This window comes from Callorhinus ursinus, unplaced genomic scaffold, assembly GCF_003265705.2.
Source record: "Callorhinus ursinus isolate GAN/ISIS: 27379988/994484 unplaced genomic scaffold, GSC_fseal_2.0 scaffold62, whole genome shotgun sequence".
Taxonomy (NCBI): Eukaryota; Metazoa; Chordata; class Mammalia; order Carnivora; family Otariidae; genus Callorhinus; species Callorhinus ursinus.
The window spans coordinates 8,199,340-8,206,852 of NW_027397124.1; positions in this window are offsets into that span (position 1 = coordinate 8,199,340).

The following is a 7,513-nucleotide window of genomic DNA, read 5'->3' on the forward strand; positions in this document are numbered from 1 at the left end:
TATTTTCTGTGTGTCTTGGTGTGGACCTCTTTGGGTTGATTTTTTGGGGGTTTTCTGTGCCTCCTGGATCTAGATTTCCATTTCTTTCCCCAGATTTGGGAAGTTTTCAGTATTATTTCTTCAAATAAATTTTCTGCCCCCTTTTCTCTCTCTTCTCCTTCTAGGACCCCTATAACATGACTGTTATTATGCTTGATGGTGTCACTGAGTTCCCTAAGTCTATTCTCATTTTGCATAATTTTGTTTCTCTCACCTGCTCAGCTTGATTACTTTCCATTACACCATCCTCCAGGTCACTGAACATCATTCTGCTTCCTCTTGTTTACTATTTATTCCAGTATGCTATTCTTTTTTTTTTTAAGATTTTTTTTTTAGATTTTATTTATTTATTTAAGAGAGAGAGAAAATGAGAGACAGAGAGCATGAGAGGGAGGAGGGTCAGAGGGAGAAGCAGACTCCCTGCCGAGCAGGGAGCCCGGTGCAGGACTCAATCCCAGGACTCCAGGATCATGACCTGAACCGAAGGCATTGCTTAACCAACTGAGCCACCCAGGTGCCCCAGGTACTCTATTCATAATTTCATTTATTGAGTTCATCACCTCTGATTGGTTCTTTTTTATGTTTTCTATCACTTTGTCGAGGGTTTCACTGAGGTTCTCCATTCTTTTCTCAAGTCTAGTGAGTATCTTTATGACAATTACTTTAAATTCTCTATGAGGCATATTACTTATCTCCATTTGCTTGGGACTCTTGCCATGATTTTGTTCTGTTCTTTCATTTAGGACACATTTCTCTGTCTCCTCATTTTGTCTATTGCTGTGTCTGTTTCTATGTGTTAGGAAAGCCAGCTACGTCTCCTGTTTTTGAAAGTAGTGGCTTTATAAAGAATAGGTCCTATAGTACCCTGTGGTGCAATGTCTCCTTTTCACCAGAAAATGGTGCTTTGGGGGTGTCCTACTGTTGTGACTGAGCTGTGTTTGCCTTCAGTCCAGTCGTCTGAAATGGCTCTCTTTGCCTGTTGTGGGCAGGGTCTGGTCCCTGTGTTAGTGGGCCAATCTGGGGCCACCTTGGGCTTGAGTTGAGTCAGACCAGGCATTTTCCAGAAAAGAAGTAGCACCAAACTGCAGAACATTTTCCCTATGCTGTCCCCTGAGAAGCTTTTATTGGTGGGCAGGGCCTGCAGTCAGACCAGTCGTCTGCCACCAGCCTGCTGCTAGGGCCACAGTCAGACTTGTGTGTGTGGTTTTCTTTCCCTCTCCCTGGGGCAGGACTCCTTTTGGAGTGGTACCAGCCCCTGTCTGGGGTGCTTGCACTCTGCCACGCTTCTGGTACTGCTTTGAAGGGATGTGACCAAGAGCATTTGTGTGTGTGTGGGGGGGAGGTCCACAATGTGCACAGGGGCTGGAGGGGCAGGGTTAGCAAGGTCTGTAGGCTGGTGGTCCCTGAGGGAGGGGCCCTGCAGCACCAGAACTGAAGCAGGACAGTCTAGAGGGGTGGATCCATGGAAGCACAGCTTGAAGGGGTCGAGGGGCAGGCAGCGATGCAAGCAAGTTAGGTGGCAAGTCTTGGCACTGGTTCCCACAAGTAGCCAGGTATCTAGGCCAGTGGGCAAGGGTTGGAAATGGCACCTGCCTGCTTCTTTGTTCCTAGAGTCTGTCCCTCCTGGACACACTCAGAGATGAGTAAACAACTCTCTCTCCCCTATGCCCCAGGCATTTTCAAACTGCTGGTTCTATCCTTTATCTCTGCAGGTGATTTGTTCTGCTGTCTCTTTGAGGGAAAGGACTCAGCTTCCTCTCATCCACCCAGCTCTCTGAGAGCCAAGCTGCTGATTTTTAAAATTCCAGGTTTTAAGTTCTGCTGGTTTTAAGAACTCATGAAATTCAAAATTTGGCCCCTTTGGTTTTCAAAGCCAAATGTTATAGGGATTTGTCTTCCCTGTGTGGGTTCCCCTGGTGTGAGGGTCTCCTTCTCTCACTTCTCCAGGCCCTGGCTGGCTCCCTCCTTCCTGAGGAAGGCCCTGTGAGTCCACTTGGCACCAAACTCTGTCTCCATCCTTCCTACCTTCTTTGATGTGCCTCTTGTCTATGTTTAGCTGGGGGGTCTGTTTTGCCAGTCTTCCGGTCATCTTCTGGGTTATTTATGCTAATGTGAGTATTATGTAGGCATACCCAGGAGACAGGTGAGCCCAGGGTCCTCCTACTCCACCAACTTGCCAGCAGTCTCTGTGCTAGTGCCATACTGTTTTGATTACTAGAGCTTTGTAGTATATTTTGAAATCTGAGACTGTGATACCATCAGTTTTGTTCTTTTTCAAGATTGCTTTGGCTATTCGGGGGGGCTTTTGTGGTTCCAAACAAATTTTAGGATTATTTGTTCTAGTTCTGTGAAAAATGTTGTTGGTATTTTGATAGAGATTGCATTAAATTTGTAATTGTTTGGGGTATTATGGACATTTTAGCACTATTCATTCTTCCCATGAACATGGAATATCTTTCCATTTGTTTGTGTCATCTTCAATTTCTTTCATCAATGTCTTACAGTTTTCAGAGTACACACAGAGTACAGTACAGTTTTCACCTCCTTGTTTAAATTTATTCCTAGGTATTTTTGTTGTTTTTGGTGCAATTGTAAATGGGACTGTTTTCTTAATTTCTCTTTCTGCTACTTCATTATTAGTGTAGAGAAATGCAATGGATTTCTATAGATTGATTTTGTGTCTTGTGACCTTACTGAATTCATTATCAGTTCTAGTAGTTTATTGGTAGACTGTTTAGGGTTTTCTATATATAGTATGATGTCATCTGGAAATAGTGAGAGTTTTCCTTCTTTCTTACCAATTTGGATGCCTTTTCTTTCTTTTTCCTTGTCTGATTTGTGTGGTTAGGATTTATATTTATCTGACTGCTGTGGCTAAAGTGGTGAGAGTGGACATTCTTGTCTTGTTCCTGACCCTAGGGGAACTCTCTCAACTTTTCACCACTGAGTATGATGTTAGCTGTGAGTTTTTCATAAGATGGCCTTTATTATGTTGAGGTATGTTGCCTCTAAGCCTACTTTGTTGAGGATTTTTATCATAAATGGATGTTGCATTTTGTCAAGTGCTTTTTCTGCATCTCTTGAAATGATCAAATGGTTTTATCCTTTCTCTTGTTGATATAATGTATCACTTTGATTGATTGCAAATATTGAACCACCCTTGCATCCCAGGAATAAATCCCACTTGATTGTGGTGATTTTTTTTTTTTTTTTTTTACTATATTGTTGGATTCTGTTTGCTAGTATTTTGTTGAGGATTCTTGCATCTATGTTCATCAGAGATACTGGCCTATAGTTCTCTTTTTTTATAGTGTCTTTATCATAAGTTTTGGTATCAGGGTGATGCTAGTCTCATGGAATGAATTTGGAAGTTTTCCTTCCTCTTCTACTTTTTGGAATAAAAACTGGAATTTCATACCCACTAATTAACAACTCCCCCATTTTCACCTCTCTCATCCCCTGGAAACTACCATTCTATTCTTTGCCTCAATGAGTTTGACTATTTTAGATGCCTCACAGAAGTGGAATTGTGCAGTATTTGTCCTTCTGTGAATGGCTTATTTCACTTAGCATAATGTCTTCAAGGTTCATCCATGTTGTCACTTATTCTAGGATTTCCATCTTTTTTAAGGCTGAATAATATTCCTTTGTATGCATGTACCACATTTTCAAAAATTCATTATTCCACTGATGGACATTTAGGTTGTTCCCACATCTTGGCTACTGTGAATAATGCTTCAGTGAGCATGGTTGTGCAGTTATCTCTTCAAGATTCTGATTTCAATTCCTTTGGATAAATATCCAGAAATAGAATTGCTAAATCCTATGGTAGTTCTATTTTCAATTCTATAAGGAACCTCCACATTCCTTTCCACAACGACTGCACTATTTTGCATCCTCACCAGCAATGTCAAGTGTTCGATTTCTCCACATTCTCCACATCCACAACACTTGTTGTCTCTTTTGGGTTGTTTTTTTTGTTTTGTTTTGTTTTTTATAACAGCCATCCTAACATGTGTGAGGTGGTATCACATCGTGGTTATGATTTGCATTTCCCTATGGCAAATGATATTAAGTGGACATGTGGAATGTAAGAAGACAATAGAACATCAGTGTGATATTCAGTAGGTAGTTGGATGTATGAGTCTGAAGCCTAGCGAAAGATCTGGGATGGGTATCCGGATTCCTGAATCCATGAAACATAGGTGCTAGTCAAAACATGAGAATGGATGACATCATCCATGGAGAGGATATAAGAGGAGAGGAATGATGTACTAAGACAGAATCTCAGGTTACACCAACTTTTATGAGATACATGGAGAAGCCAGATGTGTGAAGAGAATTAGAAGAGAGTGGTATCATAGAAGTCAAGAAAGTAGAAAATATCAAGAAGAAAACAGTGACCAATGATGTCAAATACAGCAGAGAACACAAGAAGGGTCAGGACAATGTCCATTGGTGGTCATTGGTAATCTTAATGAAAACATTTTCAGGTAAGCAGTAAAGGGAGAAGTCAAACTGAAGTGCACTGGGAGGTGAGACAATGAAAATAGTAAATCTATATTACTTACTTGCAAGGTCTCAGTGAGAATGATAGTCAAATGGCTGGGCCATACCACAAGAAAGCTTAGTGTCAAGAGAGGAATTTTTTAGAGTGGGAGACTTGGACATACTTATAGACTGATGGCAGTAAGGATATAGAGAGGCTATAAAAGGAGAAAGGAGTGACCTATGGAGCAAAGTCCTGGGAGATGTAGGAAAACAAAGGATCAAGGACTGTGAATTGTGCAAGACTGTTGAATCACAGATCTGTACTTCTGACACAAATAACGCAACATATTTTAAGAAAAAAGAAAAAGAAGAAGATAACAGGAGAGGAAGAAAAGGGGAGTATGTCAGAGGGGGAGACGAACCATGAGAGATGATGGACTCTGAAAAACAAACTGAGGGTTCTAGAGGGGAGGAGGGTAGGGGGATGGGTTAGCCTGGTGATGGGTATTGAGGAGGGCACATTCTGCATGGAGCACTGGGTGTTATGAACAAACAATGAATCATGGAACACTGCATCAAAAACTAATGATGTAATGTATGGTGATTAACATAACAATAAAAAATTAAAAAAAAAAAGGATCAAGGACACAGTGGGTGAGGTAGCCTTCCAGAGAAGTTACCTCCTCATCTCAGAGTGAAGAGAAAGACCATGTTGATAAGAGTGTCCAAATGGCCTTAATTTTCTTCATAATTCAGGAGGCAATGTTCTCTGCTAAGAGTGAGTTCTCATCAGTTTAGTGGCTTTTAAAAAATGCTTATCTTTGCTGACTGGCACAGAATATCATTTACATATTGTATCCCTTAGAATTCCTTCAGTCTTAAGTGTCAAGATACCTGGGCCAAACTGGCTTTAGTAAAAAGGTAATCCACTTTTGTATCTGGATAGCCCACGGTAGAACTGGCTTGAAGTCATACTTGATGTCTGGACTCCAGCAACATTATCAAGACCTGGTTCTCTCTGCCTTGAGGCACAGGGCTTGGCCCAGCTCACTGGGCTTTCTTCCATGTGTTGGCTTCATTCTCAGACAGGTTCTCCATTTGGGATTATAAGCCAGCTGTACAGGAAACTGACTCCAAGACAGCTGGAAGAACAGGAGTCTTCTGGGAGCTTCTGGTAAATTCCTGACATTTACTCTAATTGGACAAGCATAGGTCTTGTTTTCTGCCCTTGATCTGGGGTATGTGAGATTAGCGAAGGGAGTGGTTCCCCATTATAGTAGCATCAGAATTACCTGGAGAGCCTGTCAGAACAGATTTCTGGGCTCTGTGTCAGAACGTCTGATTCAGTAAGTCTGGGGGAGGGTCTGGGAATTTGCATTTCTAACATGCGCCCAGGTGAGGCTGATGCTGCCAGTCCTGGTACTGCACTGTGATCTACATACAGGCAATTGGGGTACAGCTCCCCAAGAAGAGCAATTTCTTGCTATCCCCATTCTCTGCTCTTCAGCGCCTGTCTCTGATTATATACTTGGCTTGTCCTGTAAAATGAAGCTAGGGAAACACCGCTTCTTCCACATAGAATGAAAGACCTGCTTAGGCAGTTAGAAGTAAGATGGTGAGAAATGCCAAAGCACAAAGCAGAGTGGCAAGGACTCAAAAGACATGACAGCACCTTTCTTCACAGTTGGAGTTTTTGAAGAATTCTTCCAGGCTGCTTGCCTGCAGTGCAATGAAAGAAAGATTTTTTTTTGGTTATCTTCCTGATGTATGGGTTTCTGCTCTTTAAGTCAACTGAAAAATTCTGTGTAGACAGTGAATTTTGACACTCTTACAAATGATATCCTCTGTTCTTGTCATCTGATATTTCACCCAGTCCTATACTTTCATCAAGTTAATTAAACAGTCTCTTAAATAAAATATACTGGTTGGGAGCATGTCTTCCAAAGCTGATTTCTTATCAACGTATACTTTCAAGCCTTCTCAAACACACACACACACACACCCCACAGGTGAATTAGTACAAATTTAATTCCAGATTTCTTACTCATATTTGAATAGATTTTCTGCCATCCTAATAATAATTTCTAATCTCTAATCTCCAAGTTAAGGGAAGCTAAGGTCATCTCTAAGTAGGGTCATCTTTAGTGGGTGATTAATGGACTATAAGCCAGCCATCTAGTACAATGGTGGCCAGAGTCCCTTCTGTAGGAACAAAGTCATTTTCTGACTAAGGTGTGGTTCTCCAGTCAGGAATGCATTACAAGCAGTAAAACGAAGAGACGGCTGGGCACTCACTGATAACCATTCCATGCACAAGACCTATTAGACCGAATTTGACTATTAGATCTACAGATAAGGACAAATCTGGGCACAGAATCTGTGGTTTGATTTTTATTATTGTGATTGTGGAGATCCACACCTGGAAGATATACCTGTGGACACCTGGAAGATACACCTGCCCCAGATTTTTAAATCAAAAGCAAGTGCCTGGAACTTTGTAGTTGTCAGTTAGTTTTCTGACTGGCTCCTTCAGCTCTTGATCTGGGATCCTGGACCAATCACTAATCTTGCTAATTTGTTACTCTCACTTTGGCCAAATATCTGAGGTCTCTTTTCCATGCTCTGCTAGTGGACCTTCATCACTGCCACCTCAGTCCACCTGAATAGATGTTACTAACATTTTATTTTAAAGAGCAGGGTCTGGATTTTTTCTATTGGGCTTTTTATAACATACCCCCAGCGGGTTTTCTGTTCCATATATTCATCACTTCTCTCTTTTGTTCCTTGCCAAATTAGAGTCTGCTTAATAGAGAGTCCTGAATAATAATATGGCACATAATACAAACATGTAATCTAGATATGGGGAGTTGGAGAAAGTTTTTTGGAGGAAGGTAAGCTAAGCCAACACCTGAAAACAATCAGAAGAGTTAGCCAGAGGAGAGGGACAGCTGCTCTAAAGTTCAGGAATGAGAAGAGTGAAGAA